Source organism: Xenopus tropicalis, chromosome 4, assembly GCF_000004195.4.
Source record: "Xenopus tropicalis strain Nigerian chromosome 4, UCB_Xtro_10.0, whole genome shotgun sequence".
Classification (NCBI taxonomy): Eukaryota; Metazoa; Chordata; class Amphibia; order Anura; family Pipidae; genus Xenopus; species Xenopus tropicalis.
The window spans coordinates 24462413-24476882 of NC_030680.2; the positions used below are offsets into that span (position 1 = coordinate 24462413).

Sequence of the window (14470 nt, forward strand, 5' to 3'; positions counted from 1 at the left end):
TGTCTGTGCTGAAAAAAACTACATATTTTACGTTTAAATGATGAGGTTTTTTTATAGAGACATTCTGGTTTCTGAACCGGAGTTATTTAGAGACAGTAATAGAAATGGCAATTCTTTCTGTGCCTTTTTATACATGTACTAGTACCTAGTACTCACTAAAGCTTTGCAGAACAAGCAGTATGGCAGCTCCCCCCTCAAATCAATGAACACAGAATGTGCAGAATAGCCGCTTGCATGTATGAACATTCAAAGCAAAGATATCCTTTTTTGATTGTATTACATTGTCTCTGTAAATTCTTGTCCCCTCCCCCCACCCATGTATATATATAGGGTTACCCACACCTTTATAAGGAAAAGGTATATATGCCACCATTTTGTCTGAATATCAAAGATCACATAAAACCACACAGTAATGTAAAGCAAAGCAGACTTCCCCTTTAACACAGAACCCTGAGGAAAGTGCCGGCTTTTGTATTAAAGGGGAAATATGCCCCCTCCAAGGTTAAGGACCCCATCTGGCATCTATAGCCACAGGTGTATATTTTCCCAACATAGTTGGCATGCCCTTTGTGAGATCATGTTGCCCTTGAAATGGTATTTGCACCATCATTAAGCCACAGTAGAAAGGGTTGATCAGTAACCCCCATGCTGCCCCTGCACATATAGATGCCACAGGATTTCATTTCACCTACAGCTTCCTTTTGGAAGTTACTACATTATGCCATTATCCCATAAGCACAGAGGTAGAATAACCCGCCACCTCACCCACAAAACATGAAAGTAACCCTGCACTGCTAGGTAGAAAAGAGTCCCATTTACCTGCCTGTGCTGATCCTCTGTGTATCCCCGGCCTCTCTCCCCCTGCACCACTCACAGAATGGAAACTGAACACTGCTGGCCTAGCCCAGTACCAGCCCCTCAGTGGGGAGGGGCCATGCCGGTTTCCTGATGATATGAGACAGTTGTTTCCTCCCCTACAGCCAAAGTGGTACTGGAATTTCATTCAACAAGCCGCCAGTGTGTAGCAAGGGCCACTGGAATAATGGCTTTAGCTTGTGACCTTCATTGCAATGTCGTTGTTGTTATTTCACACAGTTTGTGACTCGATTCCTGCATTGTGGTTGCCACATTCAGCAATTCTATCGCCTGTGCTCCGCAGTGAGACTGTTCGCCAGTTCTTGAGAAGGCAGAGATCCCTCTTCTTGGGCAGACGTGCATTGCAAGTGGCTGGGTGGTTACATTGTACAACAAGACAGGGGGAGCTGGTAGTGACTGGCAGTGAGCGTGACAAAATTAACTGGGCAGGTCTGCCCGGCATGTGAATGGGCCACTAAGCGTGGGAATACATCTGAGGGACAAACATTCCTAGGGCACGTGCTGCTGGGCAACCTTGTCAAAGTCCGGAACATTCTGACCGCTGTTCCACAGGGAGCCACAACCTTTTTTTACTGTAGTATTTTAGATATTAACTCTCCCACTAGGTTTTAGGGCAGGGGAACATGGGGAGATTAGTCGTGCCGCGACTAATCTCCCTGCAATGCCATCCCACTGGCTAGAATGTAAATCGCCAGTGGGATGGCATACATGTCGCTGCGATGACCCACAGTCGCCCAAAGTTGTCTTCAGAGGAAACTTCGGACGACTGTGGGACATCGCAGCGACTTGTATGCCATCCCACTGGCGATTTACATTCTAGCCCAGGGGTGGGCAAACTACGGCCCGCGGGCCACATCCGGCCCCTTGGCCTTTTTAATCCGGCCCGCCGCCGACGCCAAGTCTCATCACGCGAGACTTGGTGTCATTGGCGTGCTGGAATTAAAGAGACAAAGGGGGTGTAACGCTGGCCCGGTCCAGCCCGGGGGTGAGTAAATGTGGCCCGTGAGCCAAAAAGTTTGCCCACCCCTGTTCTAGCCAGTGGGATGGCATTGTGGGGAGATTAGTTGCCCACGACAAGGAAGATTTGTCGCGGTGGGACTAATCTTCCTGTGTGCCCCTGCCCTTAAAGGACAAGTTTACCTTAAAATGTACTTTTGGTAAAGGTTGTTGGCAAAATATTGTCAGTCGACCTGGTAGATAATGGGGTTTTACTATGTAGTATATTAGGGTCCGTTTTTTTCTTCAGGCTGAGAGAAGCGGATCGGCTCATATATGCTGCTCCGTGTACCGTGCACTGAAAAGTACAGCTTCCACCTGGGTGCAGGTACACGGACTGGAGGTCAAACCAAAGAATGTTAAAGCAGAAAAAACGCAGGCTGAGGGCAGCAGAACAAACGCTCTGTGTGCCCATGCCCAGAGCAGTGAGTTTTAGGGCAATGGCAGACGGGGAGATTAGGTCTGCCGCAACAAATGTCCATTGTCACGATCGACTAATCTCCCCGCGAAGCCATCCCAGCGGCTAGAATGTAAATCGCCAGTGGGATGACATACGCTGCGCTGCAATTTCCCCAAGTCGCCCGAAGTTTCCTCTGAAGACAACTTCGGGCGACTTGGGAAAATCACAGCGATGCGTATGCCATCCCACCAGCGATTTACATTCTAGCCGGTGGGATGGCATCGCAGGGAGATTAGTTGCCAGCGACAACGGAGATTTGTCACAGCACGACTAATCTCCCCGTGTGTCACTGCCATTACTGATTAGCAGTCTGTTTAGTGTCTCTTTATGTTTACTATGGTTACAAACCCTAGCAACCAGATAGCCATGTAAAGTGAAAACAACAAAAGGCACTTAAAAAAAAAGATGAAAGGGGCTGCTCACTTTTAACTTTTAGAATGATGTAAAGAGTGTTGTTCATATACAATTAACAATTGGTCTTCAATTTTTATTTTTTGCCGTTTTTTAATTATTCAGCTTTTTTTTCAGCAGCTCTCGAGTTTGAAATTTCAGCAGCTATATGGTTGCTAGGTTCCAATTTAACCTAGCAACCAGGTAGTGATTTGAAAGAGAGACAGAAGTATGACTAAAAAGTAAAATAACAATAAAACTATAGCCTCACAGAGCAATAGTTTTTTTTGGCTGCTGGGGTCAGTGAACCCCTTTTGAAAGCCTGAAGAATCAGAAGAGGAAGGCAAATAATTCAAAAACTATAATCAAATGGAAGACCAATTGAAAACTTGCTAAGAATAGTCCATTCTATAACATAAAAGTTAAACTGAAGGTGAACCACTCCTTTAATTTCAGAACCTGTCCATTCCCCTGTCCAACCTCTACCCAACCTGGGCCAGTGTTTCTGGATGTTTTTCAAGCCAGACCCACCCACTCTGATGATGTCAGAGATGGCCAGGTTATGGGTGACTATGCAACCCTCACCTGGATTAGTTTTATTGGCCAAAACCACCTAACTGGTGGGTAAACACACAGCTCCTGTGGCATTTAAGCTAACCTGCAAACCACTATCCCATGGCTTTTATGCGTTATATAATAATTCTCTCATATCACTTAGGACGGTGCTGTCCAACTTTTTACATGTAGTGGGCCAATTATACTTCATACAGGGTGCTGGAGGGCTGGATTCAGTTAAAATGATGATGTTATACAGTCTGTGGAGCCTCTGAGAAGTCTGAGGGCCATAAAAATTATTTGGAGGGCCACATACGGCCCATTGGCCTCCAGTTGGACAGCCCTGCCTTAGGGTAAGGACCCAATGGCAATCTATGTTGCTATGTAGTGTATGCCACCAGGGCCAGGCCTGGTTGTGTTTTGAGCCTTAATGGTACTCTATCTGTGCTGTCCTTACTTGGATCAGCTGGGCCCACATTAACTGATAAGTGCCATCCTGCTAAAGAGACCACCCAGGCAAAGTAAGGCTGATGGCAGACATGGCGTAGGGCTGATATTTTTGGAAAGCAGGCTACATGTGCCTGCACCCGAGCATATCTCATTCATTTGGGTGCAGGCACAAGTAGCAGGCATAGGGCTGTATTTCGCCAAACGTTTTTCCACTTGCCGAAAATATCAGCCCTACGCCACGTCTGGCATCAGCCTAATACCTGCAGCTGCTCCCTCAACACTAAACTGATTGACAACCTGACCCTCCTTGTTACCCACCGGGGTACTATCTCTTTCATAGAGGGGACTAAAAATGTTTGTGTATGGGACACTGATGGTGGCTCTGTATGCCATCTTTCTTTACTGCATGGATTAACTTGTTCTTTTCAATCCTACAATCAATGCAGAAAAATATTCATTCAGAGTTTGTCTCCATTCCCTTGTGTACAGGCGACATGCCATAAATACAAGTCACTACTTAAGGTGGCCATACACGAGCAGATCCGCTCGCTTGGCGATGTCGCCAAGCGGGCGGATCTTCCCCCGATATCCCCACCTACGGGTGGGCGATATCGGGGACCATTTAGGTAAAAAAAATAATAATCCGATCGTTTGGCCCTGGGGCCAGACGATCGGATTATGTGAGCGGCAATGGGGCAGTCGGATCGGGGACCGCATCAACGAGCCGATGCGGTCCCCGATCCGACCAGATTTTCTAACCTGGCCGATCGAGATCTGGCCAATTTCAGGCCAGATATCGGTCGGCCAGGCCGCTCTGCTCTCCCCATACACGGGCCGATTAGCTGCCGAATCGGTCCAAGGGACCGATATCGGCAGCTATAGTCGGCCCGTGTATGGCCACCTTTAGAGCAATGCAAGCTCATTGTTCTCTAATAGTATCCTAGCTTGCCTGCATATCTGTAGCCTAGCCAGCAACAATTAACAGTTACTAATCTCCCTAAGGGTTAGTGATGATTCAAATGGGTGAGGCCTGTGTGTTGACTATAAGTTTCAGGGCTGCTGATTAGTAAAGGTGGCCATACATACAGGGTAAGATCTGCGAGGATTTAGCGAGGATCTTTTTTGGCCCTAGGGCCAAATGATCAAATTACAACAGTGGGTATAGGCACTATTGGACCGAGGACTGCATCAATGGGCCGATCCGAGAGAAAATCGAACCTTCCCGATTGAGATCTGGATAATTTTAGGCCAGATATCAGTCGACAAGGCCTGTCGGGGGGTGCCCATACACGGGGCACATACATTGTGCCTGAGCTTTCAGAAGGAGCCAGCACTACACATTAGAACTGCTTTCAGGTAACCTATTGTTTCTCCTACTCCCATTTATCTGAAGGAGTCCCAAGCTGGACTTGGAGGGTGATGATATCACTCCAACTTGCAGCTCAGCAGTAAAGTGTGACTGAAGTTTATCAGAGCACAGGTCACATGGCTGGTACACCCTGGGAAATTAAGAATATGGCTAGCCCCATGTGAAATTTTAAAATGAAATATAAAATAAATCTGTGTTTTTGAAAAACAGATTTCAATACAGGATTCTGCTGGAGAAGCTCTATTAACTGATGAAAAAAACATGTTTCCCCGTGACAGTATTCCTTTAAGGTGGCCATAACTGCAGCCCATGACCAAAATGGATGTTATTGCACAACTGACCATGCACATTAGTTCCCATTTAGGCCAGTAGCTGTGGTTCCACTTCATTTTTCCATCTGTCATTACAACATGAACCCCCCAACCAACATGGTGCAATGGCATGCTATGAGCTCTGAGTTTGTTGCAGCATAGCCTGTTGAAACTGATCACTGTGCTGATATACATTATAGCCAGATGGTTTCAACTGACTCCCACACCAATACCGTACATACTGAGATAGTAAGGTCAAAATAGGCCAGAATTACCTACAAAATCTAGGTGAGTAAGGCAGCTTTAAAGGAGACATATTGCATAAATGGGAAAAACGCTTATTTTGTAGGCAATTATGAATAATATACGGTGCTGGTTTCCCTTTGGGCTAAACATTAACCCTATCTGTAACAATGGCCCCTTTATTGGAGCTCCCTATAGATCCTCTCAGGTCCCTGTCTGGGTTTCAAATGAGGGGTGGGCGTGTCCTAACGGTCCCTGCCAGAAGCACAGTAGGAGGGGGAGATCCAATCACAGCCCTGCAGTCACACAAGCACAGAGAGGCTTCAGTTCCCTATCAGGTCAGCCTAGCTGCTGATTGGTTCCTATCCCACAGTGCAGGGTACGGGCCGCCGGCTCCCCAGCTCATCCAGAGAATTCAGCCAGCAGGAAGTGGAACAGATGGGTGGGACTAGTGGGGTTTTTGTGGAATTTCTCAATAAATCAGTCAGAAACACAACTTTTTAAAGCACAATCCTTCTATATCTAGAGGAGTATAATTCCCTGGTACATTCATAATTTTTATAGGATATGTCTCCTTTAAGAATAGCTGTGAAATCTACCCCCAAAGTTTTGTCAAGCTAACAAAGCTAACAAAAAAATACAGAAATATATGAAATCTTTATTCACCTCAGTTGATCTTCTCTAAATCCTAGTAAATAATAATTTTAAAATGAAATTTCCACTTCCTGGCCCTTAGGCTTGGGCACCATTTACTGCTTTGACCCCTAGGGGGTCAACTCCACAGTTGTACAATTTAGGTATTAGGGCTACTCTAGACACCAAAAATCCTTCATAGACCTGCACTCTACCAGACCACTGTTAAAATAAAAATCTTTATTGGATTTCAAGCCATGCTATGGCCTCAGGGCAGCTGCACCTGAGCCACCAATGCCGTTTGGTGAGTTCCAACATATTTAATCATTTGCAAGAAATGATTGTTTGGCTTTGTCCAGCTCACAAGCTGGGGACTTGAGCACCCAGGCCACAGGTTTAACTGGGTGTGTATACTTTAAAACCTGGTATAACACCATTTGGGTGATTAGGGGTACCCTAACTTGTCTGTTTCATCACTTGGGATTTTTTAATTAACTTAATATAATTATTTGTTATACATTTAGTTGTTAGTATACATTATGTATAGCCAATTTGTAACTCGCCTAAGCTCCGCTCTGTTTTGGTGAACCTTCTTAACCCCAGCACCCCTTAGTTTTAATATTACTGTATATCTTGTCTGCTTGACACCTGCTCCCCATCTGCTAAACAATACATTAGATCAGTTATTGTTATCTTGTTTTAACATTTATTGACCAATGGTTTTGCTCAATGGCTGCCATACAATATATTATTTTTCTAATTCAATATACATGGATGACAAAAGCTTATTGACCTTTACATGGGGTGTTCCCCACAGCCTGCCCATTTGATATCAGACTGAAAAAATTCTTGGCGCGGTCCATCTTCTGATAGGTCTCCCGTGGGTCCAATTATGATCCAATTGTTGGCACAAATGATCCGGCCTAGTGTTTTTGTGGCCATATTGTGTAAAGATCCGCTGCTTGCAGACCTTGTCCAGCTTCAGATGCCTCACACTAGAGAAAGACCCACAATTGCTCTATAATATTTTTTTTTACTAATAAACATATGTTTGTTATGAATTGATCTGATTTATAGAGGGATTGATTAGAGACTAGATTATTTGTTTTACTCTTTCCCCTTCAGAGTCCTAAGAAAGTGGAAAGGGTCAATGGGTGAGAGAAGCTTAGGAAATCATATTAAACCTAATTTCAGAGGACAGCTGTTACTAAGCTTTATATTCATAATCTGCTCTGAGCCTCCAATTAAATCAGTCTATCACAGCTTTATGGTGCCTGCGTGCTCTGTATGTAACATGCAGGGGTAACATATACTGATTCAGATTCTGTGCTGCCAAACCTGTTGTCAGTTTAAACACCAAACTTGCTCTGTCAGCTGTTACTAGGGTTGACACCTGATATTTAACCAGGCCATTCTGTAAAAATGGGACTTGATATGAGTGTTATTAAGAGAGAAGTACAGGTAGGTGATGGCTGTTGGGAGAAAAATCCAGACCTGCCTTGTACACTAGGCAGCATTCATTTTTTTTGGTGGGTACCTATCTGGTTTTGACCTAGACAGTCCGGTTTTTCAAGGGGCTGTCTGGGTCAAAACCTTCTGACCGGTTGTCAACATTCCCTCCGAATTTCGTCCAACAGACGCAATAGCCCTGACGTCATCATGCGACCAAAAAAACGTCATCACATGATGATGTCGGCAGTTTGCATGATGACATCAGCACACACACCACTTTGTCTGTGTTTAAAGCCCGGCAAAGATGGCTACCTTACTTATGGCCCACTGCAAAACATGTTCTGGGGCTCCCCTTTGCATGGGTACTTCTTTCCTGGTACTTCCGACACTAAATAATTTTAACCTATTTACCCCTCAACCAGGCAGTGGTTTGAGTGAGAGCAGTAAAACTATAGCTTTTACAGAGAAATTGTTTTTTGGATGGTAGCGTCAGTGTCCCCCATTTGAAAGCTGGAGAAAAGTAAAAGAGAATGGCAAATAAACAAACAAAAAAAAAGATAATCAATGAAAATAGTTGCTAGGCCATCCCATAACAAATCAATTTAAACCCTTTATTTTTTGTACACCAATGTACTACCTTGAGTTTGTTTTTTTAACTTTGACATCCATAGTTTTATGTGCACCTGACTAACCCAACTGCGTCAGCAACAGCAGATATCCGACCAAAGTCCATGTAATGTTACAAATGATCCTGAGTGATGCTTACTTAAAGTATGTGATAAAATGTACAATCCAGCTTGCCATCCCCTGTCAGAAAACTATTCTGTAAGAATGTTTTACCATGTTTTCATTGGTGAATTAAAATCCAAAACAATATTAGGTCTAAATTAAAGAGCTATGGGCTAGCTAATACACCTAGGGGCCCATTCATCAATGTACGATTGAGTCCGAATACAAGAAATTCATGTTTCAGAACTGGGCCAGGTTGGAGCTGCAGAGTGCCATTGAGCCCTATGGGAGACTTTCCTTGGCCGGGTTGGAGCTGCAGAGTGCCATTGAGCCCTATGGGAGACTTTCCTTGGGCCGGGTTGGAGCTGCAGAGTGCCATTGAGCCCTATGGGAGACTTTCCTTGGGCCAGGTTGTAGCTGCAGAGTGCCATTGAGCCCTATGGGAGACTTTCCTTGGGCCGGGTTGGAGCTGCAGAGTGCCATTGAGCCCTATGGGAGACTTTCCTTGGGCCGGGTTGGAGCTGCAGAGTGCCATTGAGCCCTATGGGAGACTTTCCTTGGGCCGGGTTGGAGCTGCAGAGTGCCATTGAGCCCTATGGGAGACTTTCCTTGGGCCGGGTTGTAGCTGCAGAGTGCCATTGAGCCCTATGGGAGACTTTCCTTGGGCCGGGTTGGAGCTGCAGAGTGCCATTGAGCCCTATGGGAGACTTTCCTTGGGCCGGGTTGGAGCTGCAGAGTGCCATTGACTCCTATGGGAGACTTTCCTTGGGCCGGGTTGGAGCTGCAGAGTGCCATTGAGCCCTATGGGAGACTTTCCTTGGGCCGGGTTGGAGCTGCAGAGTGCCATTGACTCCTATGGGAGACTTTACTTGGGCCAGGTTGGAGCTGCAGAGTGTCATTGAGCCCTATGGGAGACTTTCCTTGGGCCAGGTTGGAGCTGCAGAGTGCCATTGAGCCCTATGGGAGACTTTCCTTGGGCCGGGTTGGAGCTGCAGAGTGCCATTGAGCCCTATGGGAGACTTTCCTTGGGCCGGGTTGGAGCTGCAGAGTGCCATTGAGCCCTATGGGAGACTTTCCTTGGGCCGGGTTGTAGCTGCAGAGTGCCATTGAGCCCTATGGGAGACTTTCCTTGGGCCGGGTTGGAGCTGCAGAGTGCCATTGAGCCCTATGGGAGACTTTCCTTGGGCTGGGTTGGAGCTGCAGAGTGCCATTGAGCCCTATGGGAGACTTTCCTTGGGCCGGGTTGGAGCTGCAGAGTGCCATTGAGCCCTATGGGAGACTTTCCTTGGGCCAGGTTGGAGCTGCAGAGTGCCATTGAGCCCTATGGGAGACTTTCCTTGGGCCAGGTTGGAGCTGCAGAGTGCCATTGAACCCTATGGGAGACTTTCCTTGGGCCAGGTTGGAGCCGCAGAGTGCCATTGAGCCCTATGGGAGACTTTCCTTGGGCCAGGTTGGAGCTGCAGAGTGCCATTGAGCCCTATGGGAGACTTTCCTTGGGCCGGGTTGGAGCTGCAGAGTGCCATTGAGCCCTATGGGAGACTTTCCTTGGGCCGGGTTGGAGCTGCAGAGTGCCATTGAGCCCTATGGGAGACTTTCCTTGGGCCGGGTTGGAGCTGCAGAGTGCCATTGAGCCCTATGGGAGACTTTCCTTGGGCCGGGTTGGAGCTGCAGAGTGCCATTGAGTCCTATGGGAGGCTTTCGGATCGTACCAAAATATTTTCGTAGGACCACGATGCACTCCGAAATTTTCGTATCTAATACGATTTTTTCCCACTTGTACTTTTTGAAGTCTGAAATTCGGAGTTTGATAAATCATCCCCATAGCATACATACATACTCTGCTTTAGGGTTGCCACCTACTCAGTTTTAACCAGGACAGCCTAGTTTGTCTGGGTGAAAACTCCCTGCCTGGTTTTTGAAATGAGGGAAACTCTATCAGATTGATGTGGCAATTGTCCAATCGTCACATTCTAACCCCATTATGTCAATGACCACGCCCCCAATGTCACCCGCCCCACCCCCATGATATCATTGCCCCTATCTACCACCCAGGTTTTCTACACTCGGAAGGTGGCAATCCTACTCTGTTTATAGCCTTAGGGTACACATCTAAAGGATTGTAAAATTGGGGCTTTTGTTGCCATCTTTGCAAAGAAATTTTACTTGTCAGCAGGGAGGGGAAATGACATCACAGGGATAAGAATGGGTGGATTGGGGCAGAATGTGAACAGATCAGGGAAGGGTTGTATGTGGTGGGAGTAGGGTTGCCACCTTTTCTGGAGCCAAACGATCGAATTATAACGACTGTTAAGTGCGATTTGTGGGACCACATCAACGAGCCGAAATACCAGGGCCTATTTTGAATCCATTCTGGGCCTGGTTGCCAATGAACCATGCACCCACTGAAAGGTATGAATGTTCTGATTTTGACAAGCCAACTGCAATCTACTGATTGATCTGTCAAGGTCCCCCCCCAAGGTCATATATGTACCTAAAGAGTCAGGGAGCTTGATCAAAATCTGGACACGTACAGCCAGTTTTACTCCTTTGTTAATGTCTATGAAGATTCTCATTCATCCAGGTCATGATATACAGTATCTAGTAGAATTAAGTCTAAAACAACTGGACTTTTTCTGAGTTTTTCTTGAAAACGTTTCACCACTCATCCGAGTGGCTTCTTCAGTTCAAATGACTGGTAGGGAATTCCCCGGTATTTAAACTCTTGATGGTAGTAGAGTCACAGACATCCAATCACAATGGTTCCATTGAACTTGTTCAGTTAGGTGTTAGCTGAAACTGACAGGTGTAAGAAGGTATGATCCAATCACAATGGTACCAAGATTCTCATTGATGAAGGTGTTAATCCTTCAAAGTACATGACTGGAAGTGTGAACTGTTGTGAAACTGCCGGGGTAAGGATGTCAACGCGCCATTGAATGTTGGTGACAAACGGTGTCTCAGGCCCCCTCCTCTGTTCAGGGATGGTTTTTCCAGGTTGGCATAAATGGCCTCTTTCACACCTCTTTCAAACCATCTGTCCTCTCGGTCCAAAATATGCACGTTACTGTCCTCAAAAGAGTGACCTTTTTCTTTGAGGTGTAGATAGACCGCTGAGTCTTGTCCTGAGGAGTTTGCCCGCCTATGTTGGGCCATTCTCTTACAGAGAGGTTGTTTTGTCTCCCCAATGTATAAGTCTGAGCACTCTTCACTACACTGGACAGCATTGGAGACACAGGCGAACCCATGGCACAGCCATGATAGACAAAAACATGGCTGTGCCATGGGTTCGCCTGTGTCTCCAATTGTAGCGAACCTTTACATGGAAGAAGTGGAAAAGAAAGCCCTGGACACCTTCAAGGGAACAACACCAAGTCATTGGTTCAGATATGTGGATGACACCTGGGTCAAAATTAAAGAACGCGAGGTTCCAGCCTTCACCAAACACATAAACTCGGTGGACAAAAACATCACGTTCACAAGGGAAGATGTGAAAGACAGCAAACTGGCTTTTTTGGACTGTGCTATAGTTATCAAAGAGGGGAGGGACCTGGATATTGAAGTATACAGGAAACCCACCCACACAGACCAGTACTTGCTGTTTGATTCCCACCACCCTTTGGAACATAAACTGGGTGTAATTAGGACTCTACATCATCGGGCTGAAACTGTGGCATCCAATGCAGAGGCCAAGGAGAAAGAATATAAACATCTAAAAGGAGCTCTGAAAACTTGTGGGTACCCAGACTGGGCCTTCATCAAAACCAAATCAAAGACCAACAGAAAGACCAGACCTACAAACAGAAGGGAGGAACACAGCAGGCGAAACAACATAGTCATTCCATATGTTGCTGGAACATCAGAAAAACTTAGGAGAATTTTCAACAAACATCGCATTCCTGTGTTTTTCAAACCCAGCAACACCCTGAGACAGAAGCTGGTGCACCCGAAAGACCCAACACCCAAGCACATGAAAAGTAATGTGGTCTATGCTGTCCAGTGTAGTGAAGAGTGCTCAGACTTATACATTGGGGAGACAAAACAACCTCTCTGTAAGAGAATGGCCCAACATAGGCGGGCAAACTCCTCAGGACAAGACTCAGCGGTCTATCTACACCTCAAAGAAAAAGGTCACTCTTTTGAGGACAGTAACGTGCATATTTTGGACCGAGAGGACAGATGGTTTGAAAGAGGTGTGAAAGAGGCCATTTATGCCAACCTGGAAAAACCATCCCTGAACAGAGGAGGGGGCCTGAGACACCGTTTGTCACCAACATACAATGGCGCGTTGACATCCTTACCCCGGCAGTTTCACAACAGTTCACACTTCCAGTCATGTACTTTGAAGGATTAACACCTTCATCAATGAGAATCTTGGTACCATTGTGATTGGATCATACCTTCTTACACCTGTCAGTTTCAGCTAACACCTAACTGAACAAGTTCAATGGAACCATTGTGATTGGATGTCTGTGACTCTACTACCATCAAGAGTTTAAATACCGGGGAATTCCCTACCAGTCATTTGAACTGAAGAAGCCACTCGGATGAGTGGTGAAACGTTTTCAAGAAAAACTCAGAAAAAGTCCAGTTGTTTTAGACTTAATTCTACTAGATATCCTTTGTTAATGTCTTCCACTTTCTAATGTTGCTTGGTTACTTAACTTTCACAAGATACACAACCTCTATTGTTCCACATTTTATCACTTGAGCTTTGTCATGTAGGCCGGAATGCACTTACATGGAATGTTGGGGGCAGAAGGCAGTTTCCATATGCTTGTAGTGACTGAATCTTGGTTTTCTAAGGTCAAACAATAGGAAATAAAAATAAAAAAAAAAAAGACCAAGAGAAACAGTCAAACTCTGGATGTTGAATATTAATTTAGGAAAGGAATAAACTAACATAGCAGGTAAAAAAACATTTACCAAAGTTAAAGGAGGACTAAAACTTAATTAAAGAAGTAGGCTAGAAATATAGAAATATTGTACATTATATTTTGGACTTCTGTACCAGCCCAAGGCAACCAGATTCTTTAGCAGGGCTGATCTGTGCCTCCAGTAGCCCCCCATCTTCTTTTCTGCTGATTCACTGCACATGCTCTAAGCGGCTATCACTTACCTGAGCTTAGGGGCCAACGTACAATATACTGAATATATAGAATACAATTGTCACAATATAAGGCTGATTAGTAAATAATATTATTATTATTAATACTAATAATAGATTATTAGTACATAGAAGCTCTGAAAATAGCACAGTTCACCTCAGAATTTAATAATTAGCGTATAAGACAGTAAAAAACTCATTTTCTGCTTGAAAATTTGCAACAATCCCTACATTTAGCTTCTCAACAGCTGCCAAGAGCATGTGCAGTGTCACTGACAAATATATTCAAATCCAAGATGGGAAGCTCCTGTGACAACTATTCAGGCTTGGATTGTTACTACTATGGAGATGTAAGGCTGGTGGAGTAAGTATAGTATATAAAATATAGCATTTCTAGTCATATTCATTTTTTAGCATTTAGTTATCTTTTAAGGCACGTTGGTGCAAGCAGCACGAGTGACAGGATGAATGGCTAACTGCGCAGGTTCAGGGATAAGCAACATGAAGCATTGCATCTGCTACTGTTGCACACACTACAGCCGGGAGCCCCTATTTGCAAATAGCATGCAAGTTGAATCCATGTGTCTGTGGGCATCACGATTTGCTTATTCTCTTATACATCAAACAAAACAAAGGCACACATATGGTCATGGTTCAAAAAGGGAGCCCTTCACTTACCACCTGATGAGTGGCAGGTATAAAGTTCAATGCTCCTTAGCACTGTAGCAAACTGATCCTTACACCTATAGTCATATCAGATACAGAGGGAGTATTGCCCCTAGGCGCAAGAAAATATATATACAGTTTGTGTGGCATTGTAGCAAACTCAATTATATACTAGTTTTTTTCTTCTAGCCCTGTGACCCAAGATGTGACTTGATCCTCGTAGAGAAACAAGGAGA

The 14470-nt window shown here is 45.2% G+C and overlaps 1 protein-coding gene across 3 annotated transcripts in view; it reads right to left on the bottom strand.

Moving 5' to 3' along the window:
- The window catches only part of cpt1a (carnitine palmitoyltransferase 1A), a 38778-nt gene extending 37789 nt beyond the window's left edge, over positions 1 to 989 (bottom strand). For 2 of the 3 annotated variants that reach the window (XM_002942970.5, XM_004913435.4), the window contains exon 1: positions 820 to 989. The gene's annotated coding sequence lies outside the window, so the exon portion shown is untranslated. The remainder of the gene's footprint in view (positions 1 to 819) is intronic. The other variant, XM_004913434.3, reaches the window with a different exon arrangement.
- Positions 990 to 14470: the final 13481 nt, after the last annotated feature.